Here is a 24285-nt window from a genome sequence, read left to right on the forward strand (position 1 = left end):
GATCATGTAAGATGGTATTAAAGACAAATGCGTTTGTCTTAAAAACAATATAAATATCAGCAAAATACCCAGTGGGGTGGGGTCTGCAGTGAACTGCTGACAGCTGCTATTACCTTAAACCAGATGTTGTGATATTAGGCTTGGGCTGAGAAAGAGGCAAAAAGAGATGGAGGGATGTATGTGGTGATGGATTTAGTGTTTTGGAGCAATATGACAATGGTGCTTGAGTGATGGGTATTTCCCTGTAGATATATTCCATGTAGAGGAATCAATGGTGAACTGTGATTACAATAATTCAGAGTCAGTAAATGAACAGAGGGGACAGCAACACAGCACGTTTTGTTTTGTCTTGGCTTTTGTTTTGTTTTTTCCCCATTTAAGAGAAGGTTTGCAGAGTGTAATGGCTTGTGTTTAGTGGTTCAAATGAGTGGTTCAAATCTGCAACAAAGGTTAACTTTCAGTTCTCTCCTCAAAAACATAATCACTTACCCACCTATACGCTTACCATGACATTTAAACAACCATTGTTATGAGGGTTAGCCAGTAAACAAAGTAAATTCTTTATTCAAATTACATGTGTCCAAAAAGTTAGACACAAACACACAAACAGACCACTGCTGATTAAATCAACAGAGAGGTAGGATATTTGCCTGCTACCAAGTCCCACTCAAGCATTTGTCCGCTCTAGAATCACTGCAAGGTAATGGCTCTAAAGTGCCCGAGTGCAACCAAGAGCCCGGTCCCCATTTACTGAAAGCTGATCACGCTCATCAATCTTTTAACGCTGGCAGTCACTTCAGGATGTCGCAGGATGCGAAGCAGAGGTCTGTCGGTATAATAAGCACAGAGTGCTGGCTTCTGGCTGTCCGAGAAACACACAAGATTGGTCAGATAGGTGAAGTGAAGTGTCAGCTATCGAGGGATGGTGAAATTGATTAACTGGTATAAGTAAGCGACTCCCCACAACAATCCAGTCAACAATTCATCTGTGGCTGACAGCAATGCCAGAAAGGAGATTCAGATATCACTGCACAAATCCGATTACGGAAGAAGCTGGAAGTAGGGAAACTATGAGCTGATCTTTGAAGTATCAGTTGCTTGATTATTTACTTGCAGCTGTATATGGCAGTACTAAAGGAATTACCACGGTTTCTACAAAGGTCAATAAAATGTAGCCTGATCTTCATCTAAACCACAACTGTAGAAATGCACTGATGAAAGTACTGAAAGTGCGTAAATCTCTGTTTTAATGAATCCCCCTAGAGTCAGGTGTTCCAATCAAGGAGATGCTACTGAAAGTGTGACTTGCAGAAGGTTCCCCTCCCTCTAGATTAAGCCATTTTTTATGTCATGTCTTAAGATTGAGGCACAATTCCCACCAACCGCTCAGAATTTTCAAATGATCTCAGAGGAAGTGGCATAAAATTTAAGAAAGGTTAGAAAAGCATTTCTAATTACTTTGGCATTCATGAAGTAAAAAAGACACCAAGAATGTCTACAAGTCATGTAGTCATCATTGTCATAGGAGTGGAACAAGTTTAAAAAGGATAAAATTCAGGTTTTTGAAAGGCCGAATTGAAGAGTACTGACCTTAACTGAACTAAGATGCTTTGGCAAGACAGAAAGGTCTATTCAATAAAAATAAAAAAAACACACAAACAAACAAAAAAAAACAACAACCCCAAAACAAAACACTCAAATACTCAAGTATAAAAGGAACAGGAACAGTCTAAAATTCCTCCTAATAATTGTGCAATAAGTATCTGCAGGAAAGGAGTTACTAAAGTTAGAGTTTCATGTTAATAGTTTAGTCTGATTGTGTGTCTAAAACTATGACTTGGATGTAGATGAGAACAAAACAGAGCACTCCAACAGCTCAAACTTTATTTTGCAACTGTACTGTGCGGTGCTGAGAACTGCATACCATCTTTTTTTTTTTTTTTTTTTTTTTTAAATATTCACTGTGCCACTGTGGATCAGCACGTGGCAGCGCATTCAAGCCACACAGACACACTTAAAGTGTAGCTACGTTAAACAAGTGCAGGCTGCATCAAAAATACAACAAAACTCAGAACATGAAGAAGAAAATCCAGTTTTAGCAACAGCAACCAAAACCATGCCATCTTATGCAAACTATTATGATGATGAATCCCCTCAGAAAATGGTGTAAGAACAGTGAGCAATACAATAATCCCAGGCCCCAACTGAAATGTAACCTTTAAAATAACAGAAACTTAGTAGTAGTAGTACTGGTTCCAAGAGTAAAACATTCTTTCCCATCCATCCATCCATCCATCCATCTTCATCCGCTTTATCCGGGGCCGGGTCGCGGGGGCAGCAGCCTAAGCAAAGAGGCCCAGACCTCCCTCTCCCCAGCCACCTCCTCCAGCTTATCCGGGGGAATACCAAGGCGTTCCCAGGCCAGCCGAGAGATATAATCTCTCCAGCGTGTCCTGGGTCTGCCCCGGGGCCTCCTCCCGGTGGGACATGCCTGGAACACCTCACCCAGGAGGCGCCCAGGGGGCATCCTTGTCAGATGCCCGAACCACCTCAGCTGGCTCCTTTCGATGTGGAGCAGCAGCTGCTCTACTCTGAGCCCCTCCCGGATGGCCGAACTTCTCACCCCATCTCTAAGGGAGAGGCCAGCCACCCTTCGGAGGAAGCTCATTTCTGCCGCTTGTATCCGCGATCTCGTTCTTTCGGTCACTACCCACAGCTCGTGGCCATAGGTGAGGGTAGGGACGTAGACCGACCGGTAAATTGAGAGCTTCGCTTTTACACTCAGCTCCCTCTTCACCACGACGGACCAGTGCAGCGTCCGCATTACTGCAGCTGCAGCCCCAATCCGTCTGTCGATCTCCGGCTCCCTTCTCCCATCACTCGCGAACAAGACCCCGAGATACTTGAACTCCTCCACTTGGGGCAGGAACTCATCCCCGACCCGGAGTGGGCACTCCACCCTTTTCCGGCTGAGAATCATGGCCTCAGATTTGGAGGTGCTGATCCTCATTCCCGCTGCTTCACACTCGGCTGCGAACCGTTCCAGTGCGAGCTGGAGGCCCTCACCCGATGAAGCCAACAGAACCACATCATCTGCAAAAATCAGAGATGAGATTCTGAGGCCACCAAAGCGAAAGCCCTCCGCCACTTGGCTGCGCCTAGAAATTCTGTCCATAAAAATTATGAACAGAACCGGAGACAAAGGGCAGCCCTGGCGGAGCCCATCACCCACCGGGAACGAGTCCGACTTATTGCCGGCAATGCGAACCAAGCTCTTGCAATGGTTGTATAGGGATCGAATGGCCCGTAGCAATGGGCCAGACACTCCATATTCCCGCAACACCTCCCACAGGACACCCCGAGGGACACAGGCGAATGCCTTCTCCAAGTCCACAAAACACATGTAGACTGGTTGGGCAAACTCCCATGCACCCTCAAGTATCCTGGAGAGGATAAAGAGCTGGTCCAGTGTTCCGCGACCAGGACGAAAACCGCATTGTTCCTCCTGTATCCGAGGTTCGACTAATGGACGAACTCTCCTTTCCAGCACCCTGGCATAGACTTTCCCAGGGAGGCTGAGGAGTGTGATCCCCCTGTAGTTGGAACACACCCTCCGGTCCCACTTCTTAAAGATGGGGACCACCACCCCGGTCTGCCAGTCCACAGGTACTGCCCCTGATCTCCACGCAACATTGCAGAGGCGTGTCAACCAGGACAGCCCTACAACGTCCAGAGCCTTCAGGAACTCGGGGCGGACCTCATCAACATCAACATTCTCTCCCCTCACACACAAAATGGTTGAAAAGGTCTCTCACTTGCAAGAACAGCTGAATCTGGACACTGTTAAGCCTTTAAAGCCGGTCGGAGCGGGCACGCTCCGTTTTGCAGAACTATTTTTAAATCCCACATAGAACCGGAACCATGTAAGCTAGCGCAATAGTTTTTTTTGCATATGAAACCGGAGGAGTTGTACTTACATCTTATGCCATCAGCTTGTCCTAGGTCACGGTTTCCTTCCACATATAGCTTTGCAAAAATTGCATAAAAAGTGCTTGCAGGAACAAAAACATAATATTCCAGAAACACGCTTTGCCGATCCGATCAGCTGTTCGTAAAACTTCCTACATTGAAATAGACGTCAGCGCGAACGATCGCATGTCCGACATGACCTGCCCGAAACTGGAAGTGACGTCATTTTCACGGAAAATGTCGTTTTTTTTACTTGTAGGCCTTAAAAGCCCATACTGATGTTTTTAAAAGTTATGTTTGACTTTATGCTTTTCTGAATAGTTTCTGGGATGCTTAGAACTCAAATTGCACTGCTTTAAATAGTTTATTTTGATGCACATGCTGTTTTTTTGCAAATTTGCATCATAGGTTTGTTTTTTCTGCAGTATTTAATAATTGGTGTATCTCAAAAATAAAACTATGAAGACACTCAAAATAAATTTCCTGTTGTTGTAAACTATTTTTTGCAACTTTTTTGTATTTAAAGTTTTGAGGGATAAACCCATTAAATTTCTCCAAGTAGAAGTATATGTAAAAAAACAAAAAACAAAAACGATTTTCAATTTTTTTATAGTTTATTGCACTTTTTTGCAATTTATGTAGTTACTATGGACTTAATGCATACATATAATTAAAATTGGGCTATAATGGTTGTATTGATGTATAGCAACTTGAAATGCTCCCAAAAAATGGCACTACAGCATGTAAAAATATAAAGTAAGCTCTGGCGGACTTGGTTCTATGCTAGGTCTTAAAGGGTTAAACACAAAGAAAGGGGTCAGGCAAGAGCTGTGGTAGATCAGGAGAGACGGTTAAGAAGGCCTCGATCTCCCAGTAATATCTGCATCAGGCAGACTGATCCCTCCAAAGGGAGCTCTAACCTGTAACGAAAATCTTCACTGTGTAGCTGTTCCTCTCTTAAAACTACAAAACTGATCTAAGAAGCTGGAGATAATAGAACACATGAACAAGGTGCTGAAGAAGACATGCAAGATTGTTTTCAGACAAGCTTGAAGACAAATCTAAACTCCCCCCCCCCCCCCATAACTTATTAAGGATTGAAGAAAAAAAAAGAAGGTTTGAGCCTTGCATCATCAGTACATCTGGTCTCTCTGTGTTTGGAGAGGAGTGCTTATTTGCCATGTTGCACAGCAGAGTTGCGTTAAACAAGAATTGGCTTTGGCTTTGCTTCTCACCTTGGCTTCAGTCCAGAGAGTCCCTCAGGCCATTGCTGCAAGACGTTAATGCTAGGAAACCTTTATGCATCATCCACTTCTCCCTGATGAAAGAAATAACAGCAGAATTGGGGTCCACAGTCCACAGTGTGAATCAGCACAACTCAGGACAAAAATAAATTAAATCTGTAACTGTGGTATATTAGAACATGTTCTAAGTCAATAATGCAACATCTGCATGTTGTAAAGTGAAGACATATCACGAAGCAGAAAGCCTGGCCTTATTTTCTTGCAACTGTAGCATTAACAGTTTACATTAAGTTAGTGTGAAACTGCAAGTTAGTCGTCTGCAGTCTTATAATATCCTTGGGGATTGTGAAGCCTATTACATCGTGGAAGACAGTGAGCACCTTTTTAATCATGGCATACAATTAATTAGATCCAGAAAAAAAGGTTTCAATTTTAAATGATATTCCCACTTGGGTAATTATAAAATGCAATGGTAACTTTAAAAAGGACTCTGCCAAGTTATTTGGCTACACTGGGGGGTGGGGGGGTGGGGAGTAAATGAAAGGCTTCAGTAGCCTCACGCAGTCGTCCTTCTGCATGAAGGTGCCAAGTGAGTCAGCCGAAGGAATTCACTCATGTGATGTCATGTGCTGACATAAGAGTAAACTGATTCCTCTCGTGAACGCTACACAACTGCACGGCTAGAAGCCATGTGGAAAGGTGATATTTGGCATTCTCAACTGCTGCACACGACACACTTCAATACCTGGCATCTAAGAGGAGTCAGGGAAGGGTTACCAAATACTTTAAAGACAAAAATAAATTAACAATTACTGTCAATCTGCACGAATTAGCTCACATGTCTGGAAAAACTGCTACAGTCAATTTCATTTAAAGAAAAATGTCAGTATTACTGTATTTATCAGCTCCACCTTTCATTTCCTCTTTCTAGTGGCTCTTAGTTTTCATCCTCTGGAGGAATTTTCACTAATGCGATCACATGCGAACTCACAAAAAACCCTTAATCTGTGGGCTGAGCGCGAAAACACTATAGAGTTGCTTTAACATTAATATTCTGTACATGCTCAACTGGATCAATACATGTCAGAAGCTATAATCAAAAATAAAATGGATCTCACGGATCTGTTGTTTGGATCATGAGGAGTTATTGCTATGATGCACCACAGGGGGGAAAAGGGTGGGTTACGAGTAATGCTGAAGCATCCTTCCCATTACATCACTTTAACTGGCAGGTAGCATCTCTCCAATCTCATCTAACAATATCAATAGTTCCTGTGACACAGGGAACCCGGTGGTGACATTACCGGTGTCATCGCAGACTAGGATCAAGAGTCATAGCAGAAATATGCAAGACACAAGCATACAAATTATGTAATTAAAACTGAGCAGAGCTGCCCCTAAGAAAAAGGCGGCGTCCCTTTAGATCCATGGAACCTTCATGTTGTGATTGCAAAAACAACAACAACAAAAAACCAAACACACACACACACACACACACACACACACACACACACACACACACACACAAAACACTGTCAAGCCAAGCTACCACTGTGCTTAAGCCGCAACATTAACTGAGTTATGTACTAACATTTATCCAGTAAGACACAGACACACAAAAGACGCTTGCTACTAAAAAGGCCACAAAACCTCAGTACTAGAAGTCACAAAGTTGCAGACTCACTAACAGTGCTGGTCACACAAACCTCAAAACCTGTCACTGCGCTCTGTATGGCCTCAGTCCAACCATCTGTTGGCATTTAGAAAGAGGTCAAAGATCATGAGGTCAGAAGTTCAGGTTCCCCTTAAACAGACTTCAGCCAATTAAACAGTTAACTGATAAAAGACAGTTTCATTATACGCAGCAAAAATCCCAGCTGAATGAAAGAGAAGCTACAAACTATGAGGGAACTATGAACTACTATTTTATCAATAGCGTTTACTTCCAGGTTTACACAGCTATAAGGTGGAATCAAATGTGTGCGTGAGACTTGCACTCCACTCTCTGATATGACACATCAGATGGAGAGCTGATGCTGCTATGTGGATCTCACTAAATCAGGGACTACAATCACCCACTACATTTTTAGTTAGTGAAGTTGGGAGTCGACCACACTGGAAGAGGGGCTTACTAGAGAGGCAGCATGTTACCGCTGTGTTATATCCTGACATTAGTTTGCTCTGCTGTGATGCATACTCTGCCACAGGCTCTTCAGATATGCTATTCAAGACCTAATCAGCATTTCTAAGGAGCCAGTTATGGTGTACTTTACATTTGGCTTGTAGTGCTCATTATCCATGTAGATAAGTGCGGTGCTAATTGACAAGATAAGATAAGACGAGATAAAATTCCCTTTATTAGTCCTGGGGTTGGGAAATCATTACGGCAGAAAAATGAAGAGTACAGGAATAAAATAAATAGATATTGTTATTGTTAGTGTGTTCCTTGATTTTTGGTGCCCACTTAGGGCTGTGCGATATGAACAAAATCTCATATCCCGATATAACAATTCTATCGTCCCGACAACAATATAAATCACAAAAATGTAACATTTTCTGTAATCTCGGGCAGCTCGACTTGCGGGAAGTGTTTCCAGCTGCGCATCGTGTACCTGGAGTCGAGTGTTTTAACCGATGCATGAAACTATACATTTTTAGACATAAGTTGTAACGGCCGCCGTTTTCTTTTTGAGTATTTATTACATGGCGTGCTGCGGGGAAAAGCCTATTCTAACGTTTGAGTCTAAGGTTTATTTTTTTAGCACCTGGCGGCTCTTTTTTACTTCTCATCCGTAAATAATCTGCTGTCTATGCACACAGCAACAGATATATGATTATCGACAACTTGTCACAGTTAGTTTCTGTACTATCAGAAACAGATTGCATGTAATTGCCAACTTGATCCCATTTAATCGCAGACTGACAGCAGTCTGACTCTGTCTTACGGTAACATTTATAACAGGTTTTAGTGTCCATGTTGCTTTTTTCCAGCAGTATCATGATAATATTGTATTGTTGAACCTTAACAGCAAGACAGACTATTGAACATTGCACAGGTTGAAAACTATTGTACTCAGAGATATATCAGACCTCAGACAAGCCTTAGTTCATAGCCTTAGTTTGTAGGAACCGGGTCATGATTCCTGGAAAGACATTGCTGTTAAGTGACAAATGTATTTTTTGGCACATTGAGTACCACAAGGCAAGTGCCATCAAGTTCCATTATACTCAGAGGGCAGAAATTTCTAAAGCCAAAACTGGGTACCCCACACCAAAGCAATTTTGATTGGTAACATTTTTGCTCTGGTTGATGCCGTTATCTAAAGCCAAAACTTAGTAGTTGCAATCCCTTACTGCTTACTGTTCATTTTGAGTCAAAGACTTTGTCATTGAGGCTGGGCTAAACAATGCTACAAAGCCAGCCAATCAGGTTTTCATTGGACAAAGGGTAGATAGTTCATGACCATAAGAGCCAGGTCACACAAGGGTTAAGCACCAATGGAGCTATAGCTATGTGCCTTCTGAATAGGGCACTAATGGCCATCAATTTAATTAAAAAATAAAAATAAAAATAAACAAAAAAGGTTGATGCCTATCCTCATGGAAATACCTGGCCGTTAAGTCCTTTAAGCCATTGTGATGTCAAGATATGGTCAAGACGCTGTGGTAAAAAGAAAGGCAAAGGAGAAACTGCAAGGTGTACAGCATTTTGCCAAACTGAGATTTCCTACGATCTTGAATAGTTGTGATGATGATGATGATGCTGATGGCGAGTGCTAGCTAAACAGAATCAGCCTGAGGTGTTGGGTTGAGATCTAGTGACCGCAAACGCAAAGAGCATTCACATACTTATTTAAACACCGAGTCCCCCCCTCATATCTTATGAAGTGGGACATTGTCACCATTGGATACCATTCTTATCAGGAAATAAATGTGTCATCGTAGGATGATGATAATCATTCTGAACAACTTGTACAGATTTTCATTTACTGCTACAAAGAATACAAGCAGCAAGCACAAAAGGGGAGAGAAGGAAAGAGCCTGCTATCTAAACTATTTGACTAAAAATTCAGTGATTTTTAATCCAGTGATCAGTGAGATCAGCATATACAGAGATACGCTCATTAATAATTCAAAAGACTGGTGCAGATGAAGCCCGGTGTTTGGTGCACTTACATATGTTGCTCAAATAGCAACAGCTAGCACCTTCAACTGTGACCTCACTGGGAGTAAACGCAAATGTATAACGACCGTAATGACATTAATAACGTGTGATGTGAAAGGTGAGTCACAGTGACAAGAGGAAGCACATGGATACATGTGTGTGTGTAGCTAAAAGAGCCACGGGAACACGAGGTTGAGAAAGGGTGTGAACAGAAAGAATAATCTGTGGCCAATTGTATCAAATTTTAGGATGATCTGGAACTTGTCTTGTGACTTCTCTATATATCGACTGCATATCTGTGTGTGTGTGCGTGGGGGTGGGTCTGCCATCTTTTATTGGTTGTCACAGTTTGTAAGGAATTAGTTCCCATGGCGCCTGAAGCTGTACAGTGGAAGCAGAATCAGGATAAGGCTCCATGTTAGCGGGGGGGGGGGGGGGGGGCAGATCAGCTGACACAACTATGTCACTTTCTCAGCCAAAGACTGAGACAATGTGACAGGCTAACAGTCACTGCAAACACACACAAAGACTGATGAATCTGCAAAAGGCTTAAATAAACGTGCTTCAGTTTTTAGTTCTATGACAGTAGCAAGGATAGGGAAACGGTTCCAAATGCTGTCTTCTGCTTCACGCTACACTGTAAGCATGAGCCCGGTAATCATCTGTGAAGCATGTTTAGGGGGATGACTTTAAACCTCAGCATTACCTGATTAAGACAACTGCTGCTGCTCTGATAGTGGAACATGTAATTGGACAAGACAGACTAAAGACCTACGCAAAGCACCCTTCTCTTCCTCTCTCACCATTCCTTCCATTTACACTGTATCCCACTGAAACACTTGTATATGCCAGGTCAAGTAGACCCTAACCTATTTGACCTACACTTGGCAAAGCACACACTGACTATCTCAGTGGAAATTACTAACAGGAAGCAGTCAGTAGTAGCTGAGTTGGTAGCACCACTGCCTCACAGCAAGAAGGTCCTGGTTTCAAATGCAAGCATGGTTATCCTCAAACTTGTGTAAATGTCATGCACTAACTTAGTGTCCAGGTGGCGGGGAAAAACCCACACAAAAGATTCTTGATCTCAACAGTTTCACTTCCTGGTTTCATAATTTGCCAAAAAAAAAAAGAAAGAAAAAAAAAACCCCACACACAATCATCTAACACAACAGTAATTCATACTTTTCAAAACATAGAGATGCTTAGAGATGGACAAATAGAAAAGCCAGGGCTTAAGTTCCTTAAACTTGCCTTGTGATTGCTGGGGGGTTACATATTCCTTATTGGGCACACATTGGATGTTAGGCTCTAAACGGCTTGAAAAGACTGAAGATCTGGATCACTTAAACTCTGGTGTCATGTTTTCTGAAGAACTGAAGCACAAATTAAATCTAAATTGAAAAGATTATAAATGAAAATAGCTTAGAAGTTTTAGTAGGTGCGATTTTCTGCCCCTGCAGTTCAACTTGTGTGTTCAGAGGTGCTCTTCTGCAAATCTTGGTTGCATGTAACCAGTGGTTGTTGAGTTACTGCTGCCTTGCTATCAGCTTGAAGCAGTCTGACCATTCACCACTGACCTCTGGCATCAAAGCAGCATTTTAACCCAGAGAACTGCCACTCACTGGATTTTTTCTCTTTTTAGACCATTCGTTGTAAACCCTAGAGATGGTTGTGTGGGGAAAATACCAGTAGATCAGCAGTTTCTGAAATACTCAGAGCAGCCCATCTGGCAACAACAACCATGCCACGTTCAAAGTCACTTAAAACACCCTCCTCCTCCATCCTGATGCCCAGTTTGAACTTCAGCAGGTCTTGTCGACGATGTCTACGTAGCGTTTTACTGCGTTTGGCCTCATTCCAAAATGTTTTTTTCTGTGACTTCAAAAGAATTTTAACTAGACCCAACAATACCTTTCAGTCCTTATTAGTGCGCATTTATCTAGTGCATAATGGTTTTATACCTTTAGTGCACATGGCTATTGTGCACTAGATAAATGTTGCCCAGCTTGTACCTGAAAGAATAACAAACTAACAGATAAAAGCATTTGGAAATTATTGTAGACTCCAAATGTTTAGGATAGTTTAAATCAAGCCGAGAACAGCAAGAGTAGCTGTTTGTCATGGGTTATGTAGTTCTTCTTTAATTGATTTTTATTTCTTTTAGAATTTTGTTTACTATAATTGCCTTTTTATCTCTGAGGAAAGACTTTATGGACTGCCATGAGTGAAACTGTTGGAGGCATTTCTTGTCTTTTTTGTCTCTGTTGGTTAATTTCTTAAATAACCAAAGAAAAAGTAAGTACATTTTTGATTTAAAAAAAATGGAATGAGAAAAAAAGAAGTTGAAGTGCCAGGCAACTTTCCAAACATTAGTGATATATTATTTAAATATTCAGTTTATGAGGATACGAAATTATTTCCTGTCAGCACTGCTTTTAATACCAAAGAAAGCTCTCCCCACTAGAAGAGTTGTTAAATTAAGATACTGTCAGTTGGCTTCCACGGCGTAGCATCAGTGCTCAGCCTCTCCTGTGTAATCTCCTCTCCAGCGAGGGCCTTTGTTTTGAACTCCACTGCCAGATGAGATGGGAGGGAGTTTTGTTTTGACAGCCCACATCTTCAGGTGCCAAAACCACAAATCTCTAGAGTTCAGGCATGAATGGTAGCACGTTAACATGCAAACAAACACATGCACACTCACATACAAACACGAGCGACAAATATCTGACAGTTCTGACAGGAAAGAAAACATTTTATTAAGTTATTAAGCATTTGAATGCTTGCACATGTGAATTTCAATTACTATTTTTTTTTTTTTTGCTTAAATCCGGACTAGAGATTTTTGTGAAAAACAGGCACTTAAATGTTATAAAATTCGCAAAAACAAAACCAGGTTCCAGCTTAAGGCCACTATAAGAGCTGGCCTTTAAGGATGTGTGTGGGCTTTAACTGCACCTTGGTTTTTTGACGTAGGAATTGGATGGGTTAAGGTTACCAAACAGCTAACCCAAACCAGGCATTTATCCTACAAGCAAGTTGCATCTCTTTAGCCTAAAATTGTTCTCGTCTGTATCTTAGGTGGTAAAACTCCACTGTTTACCAAAATCAAATGTCAGAGCCACACTTTTGCATGGTGGTATGCATGCATACTTTCAGTACTCTGAACAAAGACTTAAGTTTACATCTCTAAGGCTGTCAGCCTCGCTGTCAGTATTTGCATGATGTGAGCCTGTTAAACTTAACATCTAGAAAAAAAAGATGGTTTTGTGTAAAAAAAAAAAACAAAAACAAAAAAACACTCATAAGTGAAACATCACAGAGGAAAAACTCAACATACGTGTTGCTTTATTTTTACTAATCTCTCCTTCCGCATGTAGTAGATTTAGATTGAGAGCTGAAATAATTTGAGCAGTCAGACAAATTTTTTGACTATGCTCAAACCCATCTGCTGTTTGGTCTCATCACAAGCTCTCTTCTACAGTCAACAACAACAAAAAATAAATCTTTCAATTTTTACTTTACACTTATCATAATCGAAGCAGATTAGTTCAGCAAATTCTTGTTAATTATTTCCTCAATTATATAAAAGCCCAACAGCTGAAGTGCTGTTGTTATTTGGTTACAGTACTTCTGCTTTATACCTAAACTCTAGTCCAGATTGAAAACACAGGTTGGCTAAGGAGATTCCCATGCCCACGGAAAGCAGTAAAGACAAAGCACGCAAAACCACATTATAGGTCACTGACGAAACGCTGCTGAGTCAGCAGAAAGAGGTCGACAGAGAGATGAGAGAGATGGGAGGGTTAGGAGAAACCGCACTGGTCAGAGTTTGACTCTCACAATGTGCACAGAAGTGAAAAGCCTGAAACTCAATCCCCGCATTCCTCTGGCTTTATGACAAGCGGGTGAGAAATGCTGCTGCTCTGCACATCATTCCCTGCCACCCTAGCTCGGCCTGTGATGGCAGTGGAAGTGCGGCGTTTACCTCTGTCCTAGAACAAGAGTGAATGCATGGCTTTCTCAAGACCAATTCACACTGCATATTTTTGGACCACCCACCCAACTCCAGCAGGCAGCTTGCTCAATCCAAGTTTTCTCTCCCTCCTTCAGTGCCAAGGATTCCATCCTGGGCAGTGGGAAAGATGCCAACCACATGCTAGCACCCAGAGCCACAAACACATTGTGGCAGAGGAAAAAGGCAATTCACCCACTCACACAAATTAAGACAGCATACTCAAAGACCCTTATCTACAACTCACTACATCCTGTCATGCATCAAATTAGAAAACGCCAAGCTCCCTTTATCATAAAGCTCTCCATGAATGTCTATTTATTTAGACATTTAGTTTTATTTAAGTAATCTTTCCATTACACTAGCGATGACTGTGGAAGGAGCTCCTCTAAAATAATAATGAGCACCTTACGCATTGTTAGATCTACAGTATTGTACAGCTGAGCCATACCAGGTTAACAAACAAAAGGGCAAACAGCAGCAGAAGAACAGCCACACAGACATGTGACCTCTGCTGTCTCCTCTGGTAAAGCCAAACAGGCTAAGGGCACCTTCTTCTCAATAAGCAGTAGATATCACAATATCATTTAGCTTAAGAGATCAATATGCACTTTGCTGTGGCTGACCTACATAAGTGGAGGAGCGCAGAATGTTGAAATCATTGGATTGTCTGTGAGCATCACCATCCCGAGAGGCCTGGTGGAGTCTCCATGGGAGTAGGGCATGAGTCAATCTTTGTCTGTTGATGTTTTTAAAACCTTAATGTCAAAACATTCTCAAACATCTCGCAGGGTTTCTCCTGCACAGAAGCACCCCCAGAAGAGGAAAATCACCAGCATTTGTAGTATTTTTTTTTTAAACAGATCTGCTAAATGAGATTTCATCTGTTTAAATAGTTTCACTAAAGGTCATAAAAGGAAAATGCACTGATGTCCAAATAAGGCTACACAGACTGCAAGTTGATGTATCACAATTACATCAAAGGCCCATCTTAAGCCAGGAGTACACCCTTAACAGTGCAGGTGTTTCATAAGCTAAATGCCACAGAGAAATAGCCCGCCCTTATTATGATTAAATGCAAGATTAATAACATTTACTTACTGAGCTTAAATGTTCTGAAATATTACATTAAACTGACATACTCATTATTTAGCACAGACTGGTGTCCTTGAATGCCAAATACTGAGCACGCTTAAGGCACAAGTTATAACTCTAACCTCAGAATTAAACTTCTAGAGTCCTGATATCAGCACAGCTACCTTTGCTCTGTTTACGGAATAATACAGTCCCAATCTAATCATTGAAGCTGGCCTAAAGATTTCTTGGTTAAAAATAGAGCTGGGCGATAGAACGATAACGATATGTATCGCGATATAACTTTTACTCGATAGAGAAATTAAGCTATCGCGATAGACTTCGCCGCTCTTGTCCTCAAAAAAAAAAAAAAAAAAAAAAAAAAAAGGTCAGCCAATCCGAATTAAGTAGCGCAGAGCCGAACCAATCACAGCCGCAGCGTCACGTCCGCGTGACTTGTTACGTACAGCACAAGTGCCAAGCCGCACGTGTGTTTGTTTGGGAAGCAGCCAGCGGGTAATGGAGCCAGCGGGTAATGGAGGAAATGAGTGTGCCGACTAGAAAAATCAACCGAGCGTGACCGAAGAGAAAACAGATAATGGTTCCAATGCCGGAGAGATTGTCGAACGGAAGAGCCATAGAAGTTCCGTAGTGTGAAGGTATTTCGGCTATTTCAAGTCTGACAAAAAACAGAGTAGGGTGCACTGTAAATTGTGCCGAAAGCAAGTCTGGAAATACAATAAACTGGTGCATGCGTCACACTGTGCGCCACGTTATTGTTTCGGTGAAATGAATTTCTACAATACTGTTACTGTTAATTCTACTCTCTGCAGTGTTTAAATGCTTACATATACACACAGTTACTGTCCGTCCACACATACGACTCGGTTCTGCTTCTATGCCGCAGCTTTGTTTACTTTTTCCCACCGAGGCTTCTAGACTTCTGATTGGCCAACATTTCGGCACGGTTAGGAATCTAGCGCCACCTGCTGCTTTGGCATGTTCATAGCAGCGTTTTCCTTCATTTCTGCCTTTATGTGTGGACGGGATTATTTTTTAAAACGAAAACCTCCGTTTTCAAAAATACCCGTGTACGTGTGGACGTAGCCTCAGTCTCTGACTGGAAGCGCTAATTCGTCATTCGGCTTTTGTCAGACTAAAGTAACTGTTAAAAGTGTTTGAAAAGCTCAGCTATACAACAAGGAGAGATTGAGAATTTCCTTTTAGTTCTCAGTTTATTTGATATTGACAAAAGTTAGTCAGTTTTGTCTGTTCTTCTGTAAAACAAACTAAGATTTATTTTTAGAATTAATATTTTGTTTCTAAGTGGAATTGACAATTTAGTCTGTTTTGTTTGTTCTATTTTGAAACTTAAACGCTTTAGCGGCTGCCTTTTGTGTGGTTTGCAATATTTGCCTTTATTTATCTGAAAAAGTCTCATGTTCCTTAAGTACATCTACCCTGTTGAACTTATTATGGGAAATAAATATTTAAATAAAAACAAGCTGCTGATTATTTCACATTTTACTTGTGAGCAACGGCACATTTAAATCTTACAAATATAGTTATTTGGCTTATATCGTGATAGATATCGTTATCGCCTGAAATGAAAAAAACATCGTGATATGAAAAAATCTCATATCGCCCAGCTCTAGTTAAAAAACAAACAAACAAAACAAACAGGGGAGTTCTTCCTTCCTACAGTTGCCAATTACTTGCTAATAAGACAAGTCTGATTTTCAAACTGTAGAATTTCCTTCACTCCCTCATGAAGCACCTTGACATCTGTTGTGAATGAGCTCTATATAAATAAAAGTGAACTGAAATTAATATCCAGTATTCGTCACGGGAAGGAAGGACACACAGAAACTGAAAAAATGAGAGCGAAACTGACAGTAGCGACATTGTCAAAGGACTTGCCCATAGTTTGCTGTTAAATCAAAAATTTGACACAAATTAGCACAAACAAAGAGAACTTGTTGGCAAAGTGAACCTTTAATGCCTCCATACTGGAGACCCTTTGTTGTTAGCTCTTTCAACGCTATGTAGCTAGCCTTCTAGCCAAATTGTACTGACGCGTGACATAGTACAAGGACATATGCATTAAAAAAAATTAACATAATTGTCCAATAGATCAGTTCCAATCCTGTATATCAACTTATCTGACAATATATGATGAGAAAGCATCTTCAGAACTTTCTAGAAAGCCCACAAGCAGTTTAACTAAAAAGAGAAACCATATCCAATGTGGTTTCTCTTTCCACTCCACATCGCAAATAGATGAGATGATTGATTTGAGTTCATTTAATAACACAATGAAAACAGTCTTGAAGCACAGAGGGGATAAATTCTCCCCCCCCACACACACTTCTCCTCTTGGCGTCAAAGCCCTCACAGCTTTTTCACCAATCATCTCGGCCTTGCTTCAGATACCTCTCCTCTGCCGTTACACCCTCTTCTCTCCCTCTGCTGTAAAAACCTGGCCATTACCCCACAGCTCATCCCTCACGCCCACCCAGGACCTGTCACATTGCTGTTTCCATGACAACACAAACGCAGAGACAGCAGGGTGAGATGCCCAGCAAGACAAGGCATATAGATACCAAGGGGAGGGGTGCACCATGTCAAGAAAACACTCACAGCATGTGATGGATAGATAACACAGCATAGGTAAATCTGGTACATCTAACCTACCTACAAACAAGAGCCACTTTAAGGTAATAATTCCCCAGTGGTCACTGTAAACTCTGTTAAAAGCAAAGAAACACACTGAATTAAATGTGCACACTTGAAAACAGACCAGCGATACATTTCAACATTCTCATAAATATGAAGCTGCACAACTGTGAGTGTTAGCTGTTGTCTTTAAAACATTAAAGCCCTCAAGTAAGTCAGAGGTCTGTGGTGATGGTCAGAGCGGACTGTGCTAAGCAGCAGACACATGGATGTCATCTTCCAGCCTGGTTCAAATGAGTCAGCTTAACAATGTTAGCAACTGTGTGTAGTAACAAGAGGAGTAGTTTTGTTCACCGCTAAAATGTGACATGGTTAAAAAGGCTTCTGATGTCATTGTTTAAATACTTGTGTGTTAAAATTAACCCAGCATTATCATTGTTCACCAGATTGCTCATGGGTCACAGAGGTACCATATGACAGTGGTTCTCAAACTTTTTTTGCTAGGTCCCCCTTTGTTTTACAAGAATAATGTTCGCACACGCACAAACACATCCTCCAACCACACACACCCCTATTTTGCTCCATTGCGGTTTATTTCACACCTCAAACATTTAGTAAACAATTAAGCAAATACAAGTAATCTGCAATAAATTACAGGTAGTAATAAAATAAACTACTAACTCTGTTACGCTACGTCCGCACCTACACGGGTATTTTTGAAAAGGCAGCTGTTTCGTCCACACGTAAACGGCGTTTCGAATCACCGAAAACTGCATTTTTTTTTTTAAAAACTCCTTTTTTGCGTTTAGGTGTGGACGAGGAATACAGAGTTCGTCATGCAACGTCAAAGGTATGTGCCTTTTTTCACGTCACGCTGTGCGCCACGTTATTGTTTACATGAGATGAATTGCAGAATGGCAGATAGAGACAAAATGCTGTTAATCTGACTATCTTCAGTTTTTACACGCTTACATACACACACAGTTACTGTCCCTCCATTTAGAAAGGCAGAGGCATCATGGTGTGATTATTTTACGTGTAGTTGTTTTTTTCCTGTGTAATAATATTCAACATTGCTATCAATACATTTTTCCAAAAATGTCTCTCTGTGCAAAATGGGTTTAAACACATAAACAGCTGTGGGATACTGTTTGTCCGGGATTTGAACCGGGGGAACAAATTGTGGCAGGATCAGCCTGATATTATATGTATCCCGCTGTACTTTTACTGTATAAAGAGCTAACATCTCCAAAATGTCAGGAGTAGTTAGTCATTATGAGAAGTGTTTGTGAACTAAAAATCAAGAATGTGGGATACTGTTTGTCCGTGATTTGAAGAGCCCAGCGCTACTCCCGACGAAGGGAAAGCCAATTATGCAGGGGAGACCTACCTCGGCACTTGTGCCGGTGAAATCAAAGGGCAGATATGCTTCACCATATTTTCTAGTCTGTGGCTTAGAATGAGGTTGGTTTGGAAACATATTCAGCGATGCTTCATCTCCTGCTTTACGTTTGTGTGGGAACCCCGTGCTAGCAGTGTCCAAGCCCCCCCTTCATACCGCGCCCCCCTGCAATGGCTCTGCGCCCCCCTAGGGGCGGGCCCCACACTTTGGGAAGGTCTGCCATATGACAAGGCTGATTTCTCCAGCAAGGCTTTCCCTGGAGGGAGATCCAAGTTCTGCATAATTTTCCTTTTGAAATTCCTTTTTTAGGCAACCAACAACCCCAGTGACCATCAGTTAACTCTCCAAGAAGACTAAAGAAACCAACTACAATTAAAAACTGTAAACTCGAACTAGAAAGCAGCTTACAACTACCTCTTAACAATCTTACCAAAACATATACAAGTGATTACTGTCAACAGATCATATTAATAACTCAATAAGTCATCGACTGCAACTGGGTTTCGAATCCTAGACACGAGTCGTCAGTCACTGTTTATTTTACTAAAACTAACTGTTATTTGAATAGAACTTTGGTTACAAGTCTAAAATATACAGATTTGCTAAGATAAACGTTAATGTACCAATAACTAGTTTCTGTGTGTCCAATGCAGCGTCAATCAGAACCTGTTGATGCTAGTGCTGTCTTTCCCCTCTCTTGTTAAAAACACATTTGTCTGAACACATGTCAGGGTGCCAGATGTCAGCTGTGAAACTACCCATGGCAACATTATCCGAGCGTCATGTTGACACATCTCTCTTTGCTGCATGCCTCTCAAAGTTTAGTTAAGAATTTATGCGATTGTTTAGCTTAATTGATCATACTGAATTACAATCTTCCATCCCCTAAAATGCGAAGCAGTAATTTTGCCAGCATCTGAGTGCTACCTCTCCTTTCAAATACCAATGGACAAAGATTACAGGAAGCTTATGATTTAGGAATTCACCTGCGCATGTGGTATAGTTATTCACACTGTACAAATAAAGTAAGATAAAATAAAATAAAACTGAAAACGAGCTGAGACCACAGGTGACCACAGTGATAACAGTTATGGCAGGCAGACCCTGTGACAGGACTCAAACTTAACAGAATCACATATTATTATTATTGTTATATATTATTTTACTGTCTTAACAGCATTTATAAATTGCAACATGACCACAGACATCATTACAGTTTTTTCCCCCCACCAGGTCTAACAAAACTGTTTATAGTGCTGTGGGAGGATTTTCTTTACAGGTTAATGGAAAACTTAGCTTGCCAACTTATCGGTCAATAAAAACAATGTGTATCAAAAAAATAATAATCTGGTTTCAAAAGACTATATTTTTCAAAGTAACAGACACATAAGCTTGCAGTAAGTTGTAAAAAATATGGCTAAATATACAGTTTTACATACAAAACTTTCAATTTTCACATGTTTTCCAAGCACATCTGGCATCACTGCAGCCACTGCTACCTACCAGCAACCACGTGAAACTCACAAATCCCCTCTTTCTCAACAGTACGTGTTTCAAAGGCTAACCCGTGAACACCCACTGATTTAAAGCACTTTGAAATTGTTTTATACTTTTTGATACACCCTGTATCTAAATAAATAAATCGATCATTCCTTTACCACTGTCAAAGTTGTCTTCATATGCCCTGCTTTGCCTGACAAATATTAAATTCCCTAAAATTCAGTTATATTCATTCACAGCCAAAGATGACATTTTGAATGAAAGTCTGTACAAATCACTAAACACACAAGTTGCATGCAATTCTATAATTGCACTGAAATCCAAAATAGACCCATTACTGGGGCTAGATATTAGTCCAGCTGTGATAATGGAATAATAAAAAATAAAAAGCCAAGAATTGGCAACACAAATGCAGCAGAACAAAGGTCAAGCTAATACAGTATCACTTCGTGTGACACAAAGCAACTCACAATAGGACAAAAGTCAGCACGTATATTAGGAGGGGCTTATCTCCAAGTTCACAGCAACATATTGGCTTGATTTAGGAAATTATGAACACACGGTTAACAGGCAGTAGGACGCCACAAGGACCTTAAGGGCAATATACAAAAAGTCTGTCACCAAGTGAGACAACAAAAAGAAAGCAAGTATGCAGGAGAAAGGCTAGATTCTGAATCATGTGACGTGACCAGCACGTCTGTGCCACACACCTGTTGCTGGAGCTGCAGTTTACAATGCGCTCAGGCTGAGTTCTCCTTTTAGGAAACGCCCATCGCACAAATAGTGCCAAGTGAGTGTGAGAAAACTTCCACCCAGTTATCCTTGTATAAACATCCACATACTTGCTTACATGCTTGTGTGAATCCCAGCAGTCATTCTTTCACTCTGTTCAGTGAAAGCTATACAAAAATATTTTCCTTTTTTCTCTCCCCCCCCCCCCCTTTCTTCAGTAGTCTAGTATGTCTCCTCTTTTAAACTAGACAAAAAGCATACAGGCATCTAACAACAGCGCTGGAAAGCAGGTTTGCCTCTGAATAGGACTGCATTCCTTTAACCAGTAGTGGGCTGTCACATACACGTCATACAAGAGATCCACACCCCTTATCTAATACAGCCTGAAAATTTAAATCGGGTCAGCTCAGGAGGACATCTTTACTTTCTCACAAGGACGAACAGTTTAATCTGCCTCGATCCACCACACACTGAAATACCTGAACAATTTTCTTTCTGTGCAAACTACAAAGTCAACAACTTCTATGCCTTGGAGATTAAATGCTGTTCAGGCTTGCAAAGAGGGATACTTTCAAAGCGGTTTACACACAACACATGCATACATGGATTGGGGGGGGTTGAAAAAAAAACCCACAATAAGTTAAAGAAATACACTTTTTGCATATTCCTCTGGTCATACTTCAGATGTATGATTACAAGATGCATGCAGACATACATGCACAGCAGCACACATACACTTTTCTGTCTGTTACATCTTCTCCAGAATTTGCATATGACTACTGTGAGATCTGACAGACTCCCATCTCATCCCATTTCCATATAAGCAGTGAAGCCACAGTCAAACCTGCAGCTGGACAGCATGTCATGTTAAATCTCGTATTGGTGATGTGACAAGCCCTGTGCACCATCAGGTGGGGAGAGGGATGCAACAGAAACTGCTCAACTGGTTCCACGGGATGCGCTCCTGCAGCATTACTGAGAGAACAGTTGACAGACATTGAAATGGCACAAGCTGTGTTGTCTGTATAGTCCAGAATCAGTCATGCAAGAGGGGCCCTTAAAAAGGAGAGTGCTGCACTCCTTCAACACAGGCACAACAATGCAACACACAAGCAGACCCACCACACACACACACACACACACACACACACACACACAAAAACAAACAGACACTGCATTAATGCCTAAAACTGTATTCCAGATTAAGTTCCTTCCTCCACCAACATGCGACTGGTGCATGTGGGAATCCATGGCAATTTTACCCTTTTAAAGCAAGGCCAAAATACACTACAAAAAAAAAAAAACCCTCCAATCTGTGCTCGTGTCATGTGACCATGTGTCCATGGGCAACTTTGACACTGACTTAAACTGCTACAAAGTTACAGTTACAAAGCGCTGATTCTGACTGCTGTAACCAAGTCCACGAGTAGTACCGTCAAACACAGGAGAAACATTAGTTCAGAAAAAAAAAGAAAAAAAGAAATGAAAACCAGCAACAACAAAACAAAAAAGTAGTCTATGCTCCCTAGAGAAAGGGGGGGAATCGCCAACTTACCTAATGTGTCAAGTAGTAATGAGGCTTGGATAGTACAACAACAAACAACAACAGCCCGCTCAAGCACATGGTGATGGGAACTGTCCTGACTCACGTTTTCTGACAACAACGTTAAAAAAAGAAGGAAAACATAAAAAAAGGGACTCCAGCCTGTGCGGCTACATCGTTAGCATGCTAACTGGGCTCCTGCTTACCCTGGCGAACTTCGTCCGGTGTTGTAGGCACGGTCTCTAGCTCACTCAGCACAAAAAAAAAAAAAAACAGACACACACACACACAATGACACATGAAAGTGTTGTGCACTTCGCATTTTCACTTTTTGCCCATTTCACATGCGGCCACCGCCGAATAAAAAGCGGAGCGCGTACGCTGCAGTAACTCCCCGCTTCAAGGCTCGCTTTTTGCCCGTGTCGTCTAATTAAGTTTGCTGCAGAAAACACCACCGATACAGGCGGCGAGCTTAGCCAAGCAGCTAGCGCTTGCTAATTTAAGCTAACGCCGAAGCGAGAGCCTGTGCCAGACAGACAAGACACAACCGAGATTTGAAGAGCCTCTCGCTCCTGCTCAGCGGATTTCACACACAAAAAAAAACATAGAAAACAAAAACAAAAACACCAAGCCGCGTCTCGACAAGGAGCACAAAAGCGTGTGGCTACTTACGATTTAACACTTTTGGCCGTGTCCTCGCTGTTAAATTCCGCTTATCCGAAGCAGCTCTGACCTTCGCGATAGTGAAACAACATTTCTGCTGGCTAACTGTGCCGCCATGTTACTCCTGCTCTGCAAACCAATGCCGAGTGTTTATCTGGCTGGTAGCGATCCTATCCTCCCCCCACACACACGCCATACCACATCACGGGGGCTCCACAGCGCTATGAGCTCGGTTACGACCGGGGGACTCGTGAGCAGTCCTACGGCGATTTACCTGTCACGATGACCCGGCCACTTGCAGTTTGATTGATCGGCGTCGGATTTGGCAACATTTTATCTGACAAGCAGTTACTTTGACGCGCCACTGTGCCACGTCAGTGTCAATAATATTTCAAAAATGTGTTGTACTTTTATGCGCGGATCGAGCAACTCCCCAACTCCAGGTTCACACAGGAAACAAGTGCATTTTTATGTATATATTTAGAAAATATCCCCAGAGCTGTGGTGAAATGGCTCGTCAAGATGTGTGTACATGTAAGGTCATAAAGATTTATGTGTGCCTATAAATGATGTGTGTAAGCACTGTGCCTTGAATAAAACGCCTGGTGAAAGCAGTGTTGGGCTTCCCTTCAACCACAGCCCTAAAAGTGCAATTTCGGTCTGTCCTGGTTAACCCTAGTTTAAAAATCGCTATTACACTCGTCAGATACAGTAAATGCATGAGGGAAATGTACAGCAAGGCCATGATTATTCACCACACTATTCCACTTTGGTGGCTATTTAACGAAAGGGACCTTTAAAAATACTAAAGGGGCTTTAAAAACCTAGGAAATGTGACAAGGCGTTTCCAGCTTATCTGGCTACCTTGATTTACTGTCTGGTCAACTATCTGTGGATCAAATGAGCAAGCAGGCGTTTTCTTTACATTTAAAAGTTGTACAACATCACCTCCCAGTGGTGCAAAGCTGAAAAATTAGGCTTAGAATGGAAATCCCTCGGAGACCTTTAACCCTATTTGAAATACATGGAAATTGAAAATTACAACCTTAGAATTTTTACCTTGTGTGACTTGCAAACCTTTTCATTCTTATGTTGCAAATCAAGTTCAATGAAGTTAACATATAGAGGGCAGTTGTGGCTCAGGAGGTTAGAGCAGATCATGTACTGACTGCAAGGTTGGTGGTTTGAACCCTGGCTGCTCCACTCGCTTTCATCGGAATGTGAATGTTACACAGAAAGCACACTGAAGTCGATTTTTTTTTTTTTTTTTTTGGAGTACGAAACAACTGCTTTGTGGTACTT

The 24285-nt window shown here is 41.5% G+C and overlaps 1 protein-coding gene across 7 annotated transcripts in view; it reads right to left on the minus strand.

The window, feature by feature from the left end:
• Nucleotides 1–23289, minus strand: part of ncoa2 (nuclear receptor coactivator 2) — a 59112-nt gene extending 35823 nt beyond the window's left edge. For 5 of the 7 annotated variants that reach the window (XM_085362949.1, XM_085362951.1, XM_085362948.1 and 2 more), the window contains exons 1-2: nt 22993–23238; nt 5205–5287 (exon numbers count right to left, since the gene is read on the minus strand). The gene's annotated coding sequence lies outside the window, so the exon portion shown is untranslated. The other 2 variants (XM_085362946.1, XM_085362947.1) reach the window with 2 other exon arrangements.
• Between the last annotated feature and the right edge of the window lie 996 nt (nt 23290–24285).

The sequence above is a fragment of the Diplotaxodon limnothrissa genome, linkage group LG9, assembly GCF_057381915.1.
Source record: "Diplotaxodon limnothrissa isolate DT_005_m linkage group LG9, D_limnothrissa_male_GT1.1, whole genome shotgun sequence".
NCBI classification, from domain to species: Eukaryota; Metazoa; Chordata; class Actinopteri; order Cichliformes; family Cichlidae; genus Diplotaxodon; species Diplotaxodon limnothrissa.